Source organism: Amblyomma americanum, chromosome 6 (genome assembly GCF_052857255.1).
Source record: "Amblyomma americanum isolate KBUSLIRL-KWMA chromosome 6, ASM5285725v1, whole genome shotgun sequence".
NCBI lineage: Eukaryota > Metazoa > Arthropoda > Arachnida > Ixodida > Ixodidae > Amblyomma > Amblyomma americanum.
In genome coordinates this window covers 38,066,324-38,082,557 of record NC_135502.1, presented here as the reverse complement: position 1 = coordinate 38,082,557, position 16,234 = coordinate 38,066,324, and the positions used below count along the sequence as shown (strand labels likewise).

Genomic DNA, 16,234 nt, shown 5'->3' with positions numbered 1-16,234 from the left:
GCCGCGGTGGCTGAGTGGTTATGGCGCTCGGCTGCCGGCCCGAAAGACGCGGGTTCGATCCCGGCCGCGGCGGTCGAATTTCGATGGAGGCGAAAATCTAGAGGCCCGTGTGCTGTGCGATGTCAGTGCACGTTAAAGAACCCCAGGTGGTCGAAATTTCCGGAGCCCTTCACTACGGCGTCTCTCATAGCCTGAGTCGCTTTGGGACGTTAAACCCCCTTAAAACCTTAAATTTTTCGCAAGCACTGAAAGAACACGTACAAAGAAGGAACAGACAGGACGAGCGCTACTTCCAACTGCTTATTTCTTGAAACCGCGAGTGCTTTCTACAGTGCATTTAAAATACAGCGCAATATGCACTCCCCTTTCTACAGTGGTCAAAGGCTACTATGACACGGCAGAATACTGTACGTGCGCGATGAAAAAGAAAAGCATCTGCCGAGAATGACAGAAACCAGAAAACATGTGCAAGATTACGTTCATACTCTGAGGAATGCGAGTTCTCTTTTTTTTTTGACAATGAAATGGAAGGAGCGCTGACACAAGTGCGGGGCATGCAGTGGTGGCAAGATGCGAAAAATGACTAACGTGCACCAACTAGCCTGATTCGCCACTCTTGTGACCACACTACATCACATATAGCAACAAGTGGCCTGCGTAGCGCCTCGGTTGATACCTATACTTTCGATCCTTTATGCAGGGTGTTTCACACAATTTTTAAAAATAGGCTTCTTGAGGTAGAAGAGCGCTTTTTTAAATCGCATTGTCAGCGGTGGTGTACATCAGAATGCAGCTTAGACGTGCTTACTAGCAGGCTGGTTAACTTATAATGAATAGGTAACTTTTTACGTATTACTGTTAAGCTCCTTAGTTATTGAAAGGCATGTAGCCGACCGTAATTAATATTCATATCAGTTTTTAAAGTTACGAAAACGTGTTTACCCTCGGCGCTATAAGGCCCCACAAATTCTGGCTATTTTGACGAGCTGCGTGCACTGGAGAGGTTGCTTTGCCTGCAAGCTTCTTGAAAGCGCACGTATTTTGGCGCGATGTAGCCTTAAACCTTAAACTTAAACCAGCCTGCTTCGAGAGCTGGAATGACAGTAAACGACATAAGAGCAGCTATTGCTGTTTGTTTTTGTTTTTTTCAGGCAAGATTTAAGAGTGCTATAGTAGGATACAACGAAGCGGCAGATGCCCCTCAAAGGAGACCCTCCAGCCAATGGCGTCGACTGATTTTCATGACGCCGCGGTTAATCCTATTAAGTCGTGCTTACTCCCAATTCACCTGCCGCCCCTGCTATTTCACGCCAGCAGCTGCAAAGGGATCAGTCAAGTGGTGGAGGGGGATAATCGGTTAACGCCATTGGCTGAAGGGGCTCCTCTGAGGTGAATTCGCCGCTTTTTTCTTGAGTTAATTGTACCCGACTATAGTAAAATGGCTGAGAAGGCTTACCGCATCATTTAGCAAGAAAAAAGAGAGCACCACGTTTTGATGTCGACTGAATAATTTATTGATGCTCTGAACGATCATAGGAATGTTTCATCTCTTTGCTTTTGCGTGGGGTTGTATTAGGTCGTTCCTGTAGTTTTGACTATAATGCTCGATGAGTGGATAACTAAAGCGTGAAACTAAATGCTTGCGCGTAAAGTTTTTTAATGTCATGAGGAAGAAATGACTACGCAGGAGCCTTTTCAGTAGTCTCTCTGTGAGCAGCCGCACCTCATCTCATGGTTGAAATCTGCTGTCAACCGTGCGATGAACGAATTAGCCGAGCCCTTCAAATTGCACCACGCGTCACATAAAATATTGGTTGCATAAGTGAGAATAGATATCAAGGAATTCACTAATAGCAATGGCACGTGCGGGCGCGCACACACACACACACACACACACACACACACACACACACACACACACACACACACACACACACACACACACACACACACACGCACGCACGCACGCACACACGCGCACACACGCACACACGCGCACACACGCGGACACGCACACACACACGCACACGCACGCACACGCACGCACACACGCACGCGCACGCGCACACACACCCACGCGCACACACGCACGCACGCACACACACGCACGCACGCACACACGTCGCCGTCTGTTCTCGTAATTTAAGCGCACCGAACTGCACTCGAAATCAAGCCGGCGCGAACCCGTGTCTTGTTCGGTTGACGCCTCAGTCCACTCGGCCATTGCCGCAAGCTTGAAAGCAGCATGAACCGAAATTTGCTAGCCATTAGACACCTTTAGCGTACTATGTTACCGTTACCGGAGCACCGGGAACCCGCGCGCCGCCAATGCGCATGCACAGATCGCCTTGAGGGCGCCAGATGGCGCCAGGCACCCGGCAGCTGCGCCCAAGCGTCGACTGACTCTTTGGGGGAGCACTGCGCCCAACCGCGGGGAACCGCAGAGTCGGATGTGAACGAGGCTGATGAGCGACTCCGCCCTCTCCCTCCTCGCTTTAGACTGTTTTTTTCTGGTGCGCTTTCATCTCGTTTCTGTTCCTTATTTGTTTTTATATCTCATTTTGGTCCGGGCGCCCAACCTGCGGTGCCCGCCCGTTACAAACGGTAAGGCCTCAAGTGTCTGTCTGTCTGTCAGTCTGTCTGTCTGTCTGTCTGTCTGTCTGTCTGTCTGTCTGTCTGTCTGTCTGTCTGTCTGTCTGTCTGTCTGTCTGTCTGTCTGTCTGTCTGTCTGTCTGTCTGTCTGTCTGTCTGTCTGTCTGTCTGTAATCTAATCTGCGCGCACGCCTGCCGCATCGGGGCCAATCAGCGCGAGCGCACTGGCGGTGGACGGGATGCCGGTACTCCGGTAACGATAACACGGTACACGTTATACCGAAGGTGTCTATTAGGTGGCCAGAATGAATGGCGCTGCACGACGGCTCGCTTAAGTATGAAAATATGCATTAGTGGAATGTGCAGAATGTTCAACATCTGTCTTAGGACCATGTCCTTGATTCAGAAGTATTCGAACTTGAATTGGCACAGAACCTTGCGTTGCGATCCACGCTTTCGAACAATCACCGTAGCTCCTGTGGTACCGCTATGAAAACTACTTTATCATTATAACTGCTTTCACAGAGAAGAACAAGATTTTTCGCTTATGTCCGTTTCACAATATCTACTATCACAATTCTCTCCTTAAGAGCCGGCTACTAAGCATACCGCTACATACGTTTCAGGCCGCATCAATTATCTCCACAAAGTCGGTGTTCCCTCATGCCATGTACCAGACATATTCGCCCCAGCTCCTCTGCAAGTTGCAACCGTACCTTTCCCGGCATGTAGTTGACATTACGGACTTTACTACACTTAGGAATGCTGCGTGCAGTCCATATTCATAATTTTGTCAGTTTTCTTAACTTTTGCTTCCACTTGTTATTTTCCGCCACAAATCACTCTGGAACATATATTTTATTTTATTTTTATTTATTTATTTTTGCTGCCTCAAACCTTCGACTGTTTTTCTTGCTGCGCTGTATATTACCCAGTGTATATTATCTCCCTCTCATCTGCAATACCTTCGGGCCTTGAATTCAAATAAATAAATAAGGAAATACGCGACTCACACGGACAACTGATTTCATTAAGAGTTGGCAGTGCGATAGCGTTAGCAGCTGTTGATGCTTTTGCTGAAGGTAACGTCAGTTTCGGTATGGTGACGTAACTTTTCTCCAGCCTATGGGAATGTTCCCACCTGGTGACGTCACCTTCATCCAGCCAATGGTCGAATATTATGACCGAAAACGCATTTTGGCCCTATATGTGTAGAATCATTCAACAAATAGATGTTATCTTCAAACATACTGCAACGCTTGTCTGAAGCAATGAGTCGTTAATTTTGGGCCTTTCATTGTGCAAGCATTAACGACTAATAGATAATGCACCATACCTTAGCCACGCAGCCCCATTGTTTAGAAAACACCAACTGCTTACACTGTGGAATGTTATAAACAAAAAGATAGCGTTAGCTACTTACGTACAAATGCATTCCGATCCTACCGCTTTTTGTCATCAGTATCTAACGAAAACACACACCTACAACACACGGCACATATGTTATAATAAGGAAAAAAATACGCACAAACTACGGCACCCAGAAACTTAGCTACGGAATTTCCAGTTTTTTAAATGATCACCATCCTGCTGTAAGCATTATTCAGGAAAGTCAAACATTGAAAGCTTTCAAAAATAGCATCACTGTGTATCTGTTGTCACTGCAGGCATGACCACTGTCATGCCTGCAGGCATGTACAACAGTTGGGCAGTATTTGCCCAACTGTTGTACATAAATGTTCAATATGGAATAACTCCAGTTTCAATGTTAACGAACCACTCTGTATCTCCTCGTTTCGTGTTTATTTTATGCTGTGAATGTATTGTGCTCTCGACTGGGAGCAAGAAGGGCGCAGACTCTTTGTCAGGCATCTGTTTGCCTTTTGGTCTGCGCCCTAGCGAACTGTACCACACGTTGCCTGAATAAACTCTTTGAATTTCACTTTGACATTGTCAAGATTGCGCCGCAACCTCCACGAAACGCTTTACTCCCTTCTGCGGCCATCTCTGTGTGATTGCCGGAGCACGGGAAAGAGTAGCAGACGGGTGATGTCACGCTCATCCATCCCCTATTCCGTTGCCCAGCGTGAATGCCGCTTCAATCGCAAGAAGAATGCCCTTTAAAAAAATAATAATTTTCTGCGAATGATAAGTTGGAGAGAACGCAAGTGGTTAGCCTCGCTCCGTTGTTTTCCAATCGCGCGCTGCCTCCTTTTTCTTTTTTTCCGGTTTGCCCATGGAAGGCAGTGGCGCGAACATGGTGGAGTAAGTTCATCTTCCCTGCGGTATGCAAGGCCGCTTGCCACACGCGCTCTGACGTGTTTGCCTCGCACTTGCACTTGTGCGCATCTCCTTTGCCAGATGTATTCGCGATAAGCAAGAGAAACCAGACACGACTCAATGTGCGCATGTTCCTTCTACCAAAAAAAAAAAAGGAATCGCTCGTGTACGAGAATCATCGTGGGACGCCGAGCAACCTTAGTGCGAAAGAAATAATCCGCGCGCACAACCGCGAGATTTGCGCACTGTGCTTGTGATATGGCCCAACGTGATAAGCAGCAACAAAACTTCAATAACTTCTTGGCAGTTCTGTGGCTCCTGTTGGTTTTGTATCTCAGCCGGAGGTGAAAATACTTCGCGAAAGCGGCGTTTGCCACCTGGCTGTTTCCGCTCGTGCTAATACATTCCGCGGACGTAGTGACAGTGAACCGCCAAGTCTTGAGGTGATGATTGTCTTCATCAGCCCAAATACGTGTTCTGCAGTACAAAGGCTTTTTTCCATGAGATTTCCAATTAACCCTTCTTGTGCCAGCTGCGCGAACTAATACTCTCATCTGCCCACCCAAGCCCGTGAAATGTCGACAAGCGGTTCTAGTTCGTACAGCTTTCGCTACGTGCTGCGTGGCGCTGAGCATCGAAAATTACCGCGGGAATTTTAAATGTTTCACACACTTAGTTGATTTCGAATGGCCATCAAAGCTCCTGCCTGCATGTCTAGAAAACTGTATAAGTCAGATTCTGCAGCGCGTAATACGAGTAAGCGATCAGTATACTAATATCTTCGAACACTATTTCACGGGAGGTTGCCGTTTGCTCTCATTGTCGTTTTATCTCAATTACAATAGATATCCCCATTCAGTTGCGCGGTGTTGGATACATGCGGTTGACCGGTGGCGCCAGTTGGTGACGTCCAGGAAATCTGCGCATGCATTATATGCCCTGGCCATGTCCATTTCCTCTTAAAGATTTCAGCTATAGGATTTCATTGACTCTTGCTTGTTCCGAAACCCATTGTGCTCCATTTCTGTCTCATAATGTTGTTCACTATTTTTTCTCTCCATAGCTCGCTGCGGCGTTCTCAACTTAATTTCAAGCCGCGAGGTGGTGAATGCAGCCGAAAACCGGAGCTGCCTCCAATGAGTATAAAAACTTGAATATACAGGCTCATGTCCCTGTGCTCCACCTGAGCTTTTTGGCGACGAAGTGCAACGCTTTCCTTACACCGGCGGTAATACTACGGGCTGAAAGAATTGACTGACACTGTGTTTCGCAGCTTCTAGTAACGTGATGCATTTTGCACAGGCTGAATTTAGCGGCATCAGCTTGGTATCCCTTTTTCTTCTCTCTTATGTGCCATAAAACACAATACAACTGTTCTTTTTTTTTCTCGCGATCACTCAGCCTTTCTAGGTTAGGCCAGTGCTAACGTAATACAGTCAGTTGTCGCTCAGTTTCGAACTGCCCCCAAGTGACCGTGCTGATTACTTGTGCTAAGGGGTAATTTAAGAACTAAATTAAGTATCAGGCAACAAAGAATCGCAAAAACGAAGTTGGGTTTAGACGGGTATTACAGTTCCGAACAGCAAGCGAAGAAGTCTGGTACTTGGGTTCGCATGTGCACATGCCCTAATGCTGCCCGGAAATTCATGTGTACCCGTTTCTGAGCACTTGATTTATTTTTTGTCAGCTGGATCGTTATTTAAAATTCAAGGCAGAAAGAGACTAGATATGTCTTTTACATTGACTCACGGCTGCCACGTACACTGATTCCTTATCACTAAACCAACAACTTTGTCAGCTTCAAACTAGGAGTTCAGTGGGGAGATGTTTCTTATTTTTTCCAGTGCACAACGGCCCCTGTCTGGCTGGGTAGATCCTGCGCACTTTGCGGCCTTTTAGAAAGGTTGCCTATGTGTATCTCGAGCAAGGCAGTCTTTTATACTTTATTTCTTTTGTACTCCAACCGTATTGGTTTGCCTCAGTATGTAGTAAACACTGCGCGCCAATTTCCGGCTAATGTTTAAAGAAGCGGCGATTGCGTCAGGTGACGATACACAACAAGATAGTGGCTTTCACGGACGTATAACAAGAATCCAAGTTCTTGGCTGAAGCGCGGTTTACGGCATTGACTCCGTTCATTCATGCGATGACAAAAGGTGCAAACTGCAGCTCAGCTAAACCCCAGCACATACCTCCGAATGAATTCGCGTGCGGTGGAGATCATTCACCACCGGTCAGCGAACTGCAAACATTTGTGCGATGTGCTAACAACTGTGCGACTCAGTTCGAATGCCCGAGAGTTCCGCGTGCGGGACAGCGGGTTCACAACCGCAAGATATTGATTAAATAGTAAAAACGGCGCACTCTTACATTGAAGCTTCTTTTTCTGATAGCAGCGGGCAGGGTCGCTTTACAAAAGTCGGAACCACCCTGGAATCCTTGATCCCGCCACATATGACCAAATACTCGAACACTCACCTGGAAAAGCAACTTTCCCCGCGTTCCAGCTGCCAGGGTGCAACGCGTCGGAGCTCTGCTATCGCTGGCCGCCCAGTGCGACATATCCGGCAATGCCAGTGGCGACAGGGCGCCCCAGTCCGTGGCACCCACGTCACCCCCGCTCATGATTTCATACACCCTTCTCCAGAAAACGCGCTGAGGCTCCCAAGTCTGCGTGTGGATGGCGCTCCCGGCGCAGTGGCATCGCGCTCTCCGAATTACAGACTTTTCGTAGCTATTCTCACATTGCAGCACGACCTTCGTGCTTAAGCTTCGCACCCAGCTACGTTAAATAAACGTGCCAAAACAATTCCTTTTTTTAAAGAAGCGCAGCGTGCTTGCTGTTTCCGTAGAGATGCCCTCGGAGGCAGCTGACGTTCTCGAGGGGTAGGTGTATGGGTCGCCTTGCAGCGGGCATGCAGACTCTCCATTTCTGGCTCTCTCTCTCTCTCTCTCCCCTCTGAATGCTATATCACTGTGCTGTAAGATTCGCCGCCACGGACGTTCTTAGTCCGCGCAAGTATCGCGGACAATGCGTCGGCCGCTATGTATACCAAGGCCTGCCTGGCCTTCCTCGTCCACTCGCGGTCTGGGTTGGGCCCGACCCAGGCCGGATGCACTGGTTGCTTGCCGTCGGCATTAGTCGCTGTGCCCTTTAGGAAAAAGTTGCGGGCCTTTTATTTTTGTGCTCATGCAGTGTCGGTGTTCCGGAGATGTTAATTCGGAAGGCGAATACGATTCAAACAAGTATTTGTTGAAAGAATAAAGTTCAAGCGCATAGCATTTAGATACAATAGAATATTTTCCAGGCTGACGACAGTGAAACTTAAGTGTAGCTGTTGTTCGTCTCCCTCTGTCCACATGTTCGTCTAAACTGCCGGATTTGGAGTTTATAAACAAAACTACACTTACATTTTCGCGGTGACGAAAATTAAAAAAAGGGTCAGCGTCCACGTGGCATGCCATACAGTCTGTTCTCGAACGATTATTTATAATCGTCAATGTTAATTGTTATACACCTTATTTTCCTTCATATATATATATATATATATATATATATATATATATATATATATATATATATATATATATATATATATATATATATATATATATATATATATATATATATATATATATATATATATATATATATATATATATATATATGTATATATATATTGCGCGGCAAGCAATCTTGCGCGCATTTAACAATGATGGCACATTTTTTTTTTTCGGGAAGAGCGAGCGCAGTTTAAACAGCTGAAAAGAGGCCGTCCAGCCCCTTAAAAGAGTATAGACACCTAATTTTATTGCGCGTTTTCATCTTACATTAGAATACAGATTACCGGGTGGTATTTGCCTACAAGTGCTAAATAATTTATAGTTGAATTTCTTCCCTCATGCTGTTTCGGTTTCATCGACCGTGCGACGACTCTGACGTCAAGTTGATATTTTTGGTCACGTGAACCAATAGAAAAACAGTAATATAATCTCTGATATGTAGTTTTAATTCACTACGACGTTTAATCTAGACTCTTTCAAGACCTGGAATGGCAAAAAAATGACGTGTCAGCGATTACGTTACAGTTTTTCTAGTGAATCACGTAACCAAATCATCAACTTGACGTCACAGTCGTTGTTCGGTCGATGAAACCGAAACGGCATGAGAGAGGAAATTCGATTATAAATTATTTATCAGTCGTACACGAATACCACAGGGTGCTCCATGTGTACAAATGTCTAGCCAATCGTTTGAAAGGAGAAAACACGCAAGCAAAAATTAATTAGAATCTGTTCATATTTTGGCTAGCAATTAAAAAAAACGCACAAGAAAGAGTGTCGACACCTATAGCGATTTTCTACCGTTTTCCATCTAATTTAATGTCCTAAACCCTGTATCATAGTTGGTCGCCCATAGATACTTCGTATTCATGAATATGGCAGATTAAACGCAACTCACTCTTCTGTGGAAATTTTTTCGGTGCAGCGGTTGTGTCGGCGTGTTGTATACCTCCGGGGCCCGGCGCGCACTACTTCGTCTGCTGCTGTGCACTCTCGCAGCTGCTGTGTTTTCAGTGAAGACCTTGGCCTTCGCGCAGCCGCTTTACGTGAGGCTCCCCAAGGCGCGCAGCCTATCATTACTTAATATGCCCCCTCCCTCTCACTGTTGTTGTCGTAAGCCTATCACTGCCATCTCTCCCTCCTTCCCATCTTCTTTCCCTTTTTCTTCTGTTGCTAATTGTTATTTCCTTTTTGTTTTATTACCAGTGCCTGTGTGTGTATTTTGTTGCCATAGCCCAGCGCTGTTGTGCAGCGGCTGCTAGATCAGCTGCTGCAGTGACGCGCGCTCTTATTCTGTTTCCGCACAAGTGGCGCCATCTGACAATAAGTCCACAAGTGATGTGCGCATGGCCTCCGGGATTCGCATTAAAAACGCGCTTCATAGGTGTTATTCAAGCTCTCAGTGATGCCCATGTATGCCCTGGTGCTAGCCGGGGTCCTGCCTGGCAGAATTACGAATGTTATCATCAGAAGCAACCCAAGCACGAACCTGTAGGTGCCCCTCAAAGACAGTCCTCCTGCCAATGTTGTCTACCAATGTTTATGGCGTTGTGGTTACTCTATTCTTAATAATCCCCGCAACGATAGTGTGGCAGGGAATTAAACACGGGTTAATCTAACGGGACAAAGCTTGTGTTGGGTTGGACAAAATGAATGAAAAATAAAATGACAATGCCATTGCCAGGCCTGTGCCAGGGGAATTAACCACGGATCAACCTCGATATCATGAAAATCCTTCAACGCAATAGCCTGAAGCGTCTTCTTTGAGGTACACTTGCTGCCTCGTTGTTGAGTGAATCCGACTATAATATTTTTTTGCAAATTTAGCTTTTGTGCTTCTGCTTACCCATTCAGGTTTTGTATGCGTGGTTTAAGATACCAAAAGAGCTGCGCAACGCCACTCAAATGCGTCAGTCTGCTGTCGAAAAAGAGTTTAAAAATATTGTCACATTCTAGTGCATATAATGCCGTATGCCGAGGTTAGAGGTCGAGTGGCTGTGGGAGAAATGTCGACCATGCCTTTATGGTAACTTTTTTTGGATAGGAAGGGCGGTCCAGTGCTGTTCCTGTATGGAACATTTCTCACTTATAGGGAAGGTGACCGGCCCAGGCCGCTGTCATCGCCGACAGGAATATACAGTAACCCTCTTCAAACTAAAACGCTACTGGGAAGCAGCATGAGCGCTAGCGGCAACGGGCTCGTAAAAATAGTCAATAAATTAATCAAATGTTCAATATGTCAGTTAAGCAGTTTATTCAACGACTGCCTGTTTACCAGGCAATACATTTTCACCACGCAAGTTAAAATCGTCGGAATTTTCGGAAAATGCAAACTGGTTGCAACTTAGAATCATCATGGATCAATATCGCAGTGATTCATCACACCTGTCGGTCCCGTACATTCCATTTAATTTCATATTATTACTTTCATGACCTCATGTGGGTATTGCATAAGAGGTGGGGCACGAATAACAAAAAAATTATTTTTTTTTATATAAGATGCGCGGCGACATTTTCATGGCATGCCGAATAGCAGGTGGGGGCTGCAATACGGTGGGAAAGGTCGTTCCAGTCGGTTGCTGTTCTGGGAAAGAATTACGTTGAAAAGGTAGTGGTACGATCTCGCTAACCCTCGCTAATCGTCGCTGCAAGCCTAGCCAGTGCTTCGCATCGAAGCAGCAATTGACAGGGCTATCACGGGAGGTCTAATCCTGTTACCAGTACACTATAAGTTGAATAATCTAATTAATAATTTAGGTAAAGTTGGTTTCCGCAGCACTTTCGACAGAGAAGCGAGGACAGCTGCTATAGGCTATGCTTAGGTTGGCTTCACCGCATGACAGAATGGCACGTGGAAAGTGAGTAAGAGGGACCGACGGTCACCCCCAAGCACCCCCCCCCCTTTTTTTTCACTTCATCACGTGGTTTCACAGGGCTAGCGCTGTCAGCAGGTGCATGAGGGTGCGCAGGCGACCCTGCACCGCGCGCGAAATTTTATCGAAGAGCGCCGGTCGCTATGAGAAGCTGCACTTGCAGGGGCGCGGCGCCGTTCGATATATTGAATGGCCGTCGAAATTAGAGTTCGATATACTGCGCAACTTTCCTAAAGTTGTACACGGGATTCTCAAGGGGACAATCTGTCTGTTCGCTATAGAAAATAATTTGAAATATGTGTGGTTCGATATCGCCAGGCTCGACTGTATTCCCACATGCGCTTATCTTTTTAACCGCGGAACAGGCTTATAACCAGGATGCAAGGAATGGAAAAGACCCAAAGGGAATAAACGCGGGAGTCAAGCGCAATAATGCACGTTCTTGACATGGTTAGCCCACCCCCACAGAAACCATTACCAAACTAGTTATGCATTGCGTCATATAATTTTGTTGATCATTTCGCAAAGCAGCTAGCGCTGATGACTCCCCTTACCATTAGAGCATCCATCCGTCATTTTTCTTCTTAAGTTCACGACACTGTCTTTAATGTTTGGACAGTGCTCGCCCATGATCCAGTCTTTCCTGAACAGCGTAGCGTAAGAGCAGGCGCGCATAAGGGTTTGTCCAAGAGGGCCAGAAAGACCAGTGTCCTGCAGCTTCCCTGTGCGAAAGATTTCATTCCGACAAGATACATGTGGCGGCTGCAGAGTAGCCTTGCATAGTCCTCCATGAAGACAGCTATAAAATTTTAATAGGGAAGGGTGTCAGGCAGGCAGACACGACCTCCTCAATGCTTTTCACCGCCTTTTTACAGGAGGTATTGAGAAGCCTGGATTGGGAACAGTCACGGATAAAAGTTAAGGGACAATAGCAATGTAATCTTCGATTTGCTGCTGACGTTGCCTTGCTAAGTCATTAGGGGGGTGAAATGCTAAGTACGATCGCTGACTTAGACAGGCAAAGCAGAACGGTGGGTCCAAAACTTGAGGTGCAGAAAACTACAGTGATGTTCACTAGTCCCAGAAGAAAACAACAGTTTGCGTTTGGTAACGAGGCGCTGGAAGTGGTAACGAAATACGTCTCTTAGGGCAGGAAGTGACCGCAGACTCGGATAATGTGAGTGAAGTAACCTGAAGAATAAGACTGGGCTGGAGCGCATTTGGCAGGTTTTCTCAAATCATGAATGATAGTTTGCCAATATCTCTCAAGAGAAAATTTAAGTCCATAACAGCTGTATCTTACCGGTACTCACCTATGGGGCAGAAACGTGGAGGCTAACGAAAAAAAGTTCAAATTATTGAAAACAACGCAGCGAGCTGTGGAAAGGAAAATAATGTGTGCAGTATTAAGAAACCGGAAGCGGGCAGATTGGGTGAAGGAACAAACGCGGGATAATGACATCCTAGTCGAAATCAAGAGGAAGGAATGGGCTTGGGCAGGGCATTTAATTCGAAGGCCAGATAACCGACGGTCCTTAAGGGTAACGGACTGGATGCCAAGAGAAGGCAAGTGTAGCAGGAGGCAGCCGAAAGTTAGGTGGGCGGATGAGATTAAGAAGTTTACGGGTATAAGCTGGCTGCGGCTGTGATAGCACAATGTTAATATGAGAGATATATGGCAGAGGCCTTTGTCCTGCAGTGGGCCTAGTCAGGCTTATGGTGGTAATGGTGATGATGATAGTGGTGATTATGATGACGATGATGATGTGAACTAAGAAGCGCATGCACAAAAGTGTATACCGTGTACAGAGAAAAGCTTGTCTGCTATCTTGTTTTATGCAATTATTGATATTTTCCTCTTTGAATGTACCTGTAACGAGGTGCGCAAGCAATTCTTTTTTTTTTTTCAGAATCTAGAAATAGTGCGGGCGCAAGCCACATAAAAGAACATACTATTTATCGTGCAACGAGCGACTAATCAGCGAGTAGCAGAGAAAAGCATACGCTTTTATTTTTTCTGCACTTTTTCTTTGGACGGATTATCCCATAACGAAATTCGATGCAGAGGTAAACATGTATTTTAACGCGAAGTGCAGAGAATGACCTTTCGTTTCACTTGCGTATCCCGAAGCGAGGTAATCCATCTGTCGAAAACGGCTGCAGTGCATGTTTCAAAGTTTCCCCTTCAACTCTTCAACAATTGATATCGCACTGCGCCAGTTGTGACTCGATCCTTGATCTTTTACCATTCCACGTAAATGAAGTTCATTGCTGTAATCGACAAGTGCAAATGCCTTTGGTTTAATGCCATCCATCTTTTGTGCTCTGCTGTTTACATAGTGTGCATTCGGCAGAGTGTCGTGATCCATCACTTGTGGATTCGGTGTTTTGGATCTTTGCTCGAGCATGTAATGACGGTTCTTTTGCGTTTTGGAGTGACTGATGGCGAAAACTAAATAATTCGCATTAAATTCCTTGTTAATCAGGTCCTACTTGTTTCTGAGAATAATAATAATAATAATTGGTTTTGGGGGGAAAGGAAATGGCGCAGTATCTGTCTCATATATCTTTGGACACCTGAACCGCGCCGTAAGGGAAGGGATAAGGGAGGGAGTGAAAAAAGAAAGGAAGAAAGGGGTGCCGTAGTGGAGGGCTCCGGAATAATTTCGACCACCTGGGGATCTTTAACGTGCACTGACATCGCACAGCACACGGGCGCCTTAGCGTTTTTCCTCCATAAAAACGCAGCCGCCGCGGTCGGGTTCGAAACCCGGAAACTCCGGATCAGTAGCCGAGCGCTCTAACCACTGAGCCACCGCGGCGGGTACATTTCTGAGACGGCAAATCTCAATTTCTTTTACTTCTTTTCCACTTGTCGTTGCTCTCTGCTGCAGCTGCTGCGTTTTATTGTTCAGAAGAGAAGTGCGTTTCTATCTATCGTTTGCTTTCGACATGATGCCACATGCACCGCTGTTTTCGAAGTGCTTGCAAGTGGCGTTGCACGTCACGTATGAGGTTGAAATTTTTCAGAAACATATTTTGTAAAAATGTTAGCGCAAAATAAGAGACAATCACAAGTAATGTGGACAGGACAACGCGTTAACGATGCCTGACACTTGTGAAGGTGTTTCATCACCTTCTTCACAAATGTCAGCCATTGTCCACCTTACTTGTGAATATCTCTTATTTTGCGCTAACGTTTGTACGTAGACCTTTGCGCTGAGTAGCCCAGCAACAAGTGTTACTTGAATATTTTGTAACGAGGGAGTAGTTACTTATTAGCATCCACCCAAGCGCAGTCATACGGTTACAAAGGAAAGCCATACAGTTTTCACAGAAACTTCGTAGGTAAAGAAAAATTCGTCCTGGTCCAGGGCTCGAGTCCGGGACCACCATATAACCGGGGCAGTTGTTCTACCAACCGCCCAGGTCAAGGTGGTGATCCCGGGTTCGAACACCTCACCCGAGCAAATTTTTCTTTAAGCACGGAGTTTCTGCGAAAAGTGTACAGCTGCCTTTGCAATCGTATGGCTGCGCTTTGGAGGATGCTAATGAGTAACTACTCCCTTGTTACAAAATATTCAAGTAACACTTGTTGCTGGGCTAGTCGGTGCAAAGGTCTACGTACAAACGTTAGCGCAAAATAAGAGACATTCACAAGAAAGGTGGACGATGGCTGACACTTGTGAAGAAGGTGATGAAACACCTTCTTCACAAGTGTCAGCCATCGTTAGCGCGTCAGCCATCGTTAGCTTCCTTTGCAACCGTATGGCTGCGCTTTGGAGGATGCTAATGAGTAACTACTCTATTATTAGAAATCTAATCCGCCTCGGGGATTTCCCTAAACATTGGACCAACATACTTTGTTTTGAATGTACAAATAAAGCTGAGCTTTAAAAAAAACTACCCTCTCGCAACTGGTCCTTTTAATTCGTAAACGGACTGTCATGAGCATAGCCAGTGCGGGAAGCAGGAGGGGGAGGGGGGAGTGGAAGGGCGCAGTCGAATCTTTGCTTCCGGGCGCAGCACCTTTTCTCACCCTGTCACTTTCCTATGAGATACCCCTACGCGGCCGAAAAGATGCCTGCCGGCAGTGCATTTGACGCTGTGACTGTTCACGGAAAAAAAACGAGCATTTTAATGTATTGGCGCAAGCTAAGTACGTCTGAAGGTTACAGTTGTGGCTATAGCGAGTCTGTCGGGAAGATCGGGAACACAGGGAGCAGAACTAATATAAGCGTGGTACAAGTAGAGCCAGCAAAGAAAATTTTGTCTTGCAACTGCTCTATTTTTTTTCTCTAAAGTTGGCAATAATGAGAAGAAATGAAGAGATAGAACTATGATAAGAGCCGAACATGAAGCTAACGGAGATTAACCCGAAACGATTTTCTCTGGACCACTCTAGGTTTCTTAAAATCCTTTTAGGAACGGATCCCACGCCATTCAAACACATTCTAGTTGCGGTCGAATTACTGAGCTGGCACGCAGTTTATTTTTTAGCATTTTTTTTAGCAAAGGAATGGGAACATTAACTGTCTCATTTCTCGACGAACGCCTGAACCGTGCCGTGAGCGAAAGGATGAAAAAGGAAGGGAAAGAAGAAAGAGGAGCCGTAGTGGAGGGCTCCGGAATAATTTCGAACACCTGGGGATATTTAACGTGCAGTGACATCCACAGCACACGGGCGCCTTTTGTGTTTCGCCTACATCGAAACGCAGCCACCGCTGCCGGGAGTGAACCCGGGTACTCCGGTTCAGCAATCCGAGCATTCTAACCACTGAGCCAGTCCAGCGGGCGCATGGATGAGTTACAAGGAGGATTAGGAGTGCGGGGATCTCGAACATTATATTATGTACTGCCCAGAGTACAACGCGGAAAGTCAGGTGATGTTCGCTTCCTTCAAGAAGACAGGAACCCGTCACAGC

The 16,234-nt window shown here is 46.1% G+C and overlaps 1 protein-coding gene and 1 pseudogene across 3 annotated transcripts in view; one reads left to right on the top strand and one right to left on the bottom strand.

The window, feature by feature from the left end:
- LOC144136627 (sodium-coupled monocarboxylate transporter 1-like) overlaps positions 1 to 9,557 on the bottom strand; it is an 84,252-nt gene extending 74,695 nt beyond the window's left edge. Inside the window, exon 1 of one of the 2 annotated variants that reach the window (XM_077669127.1) lies at positions 9,335 to 9,557. The gene's annotated coding sequence lies outside the window, so the exon portion shown is untranslated. The remainder of the gene's footprint in view (positions 1 to 9,334) is intronic. The other variant, XM_077669128.1, reaches the window with a different exon arrangement.
- LOC144136628 (isatin hydrolase-like) overlaps positions 1 to 16,234 on the top strand; it is an 87,945-nt pseudogene that overhangs the window by 15,932 nt on the left and 55,779 nt on the right. The gene's annotated exons all lie outside the window — the stretch shown is intronic.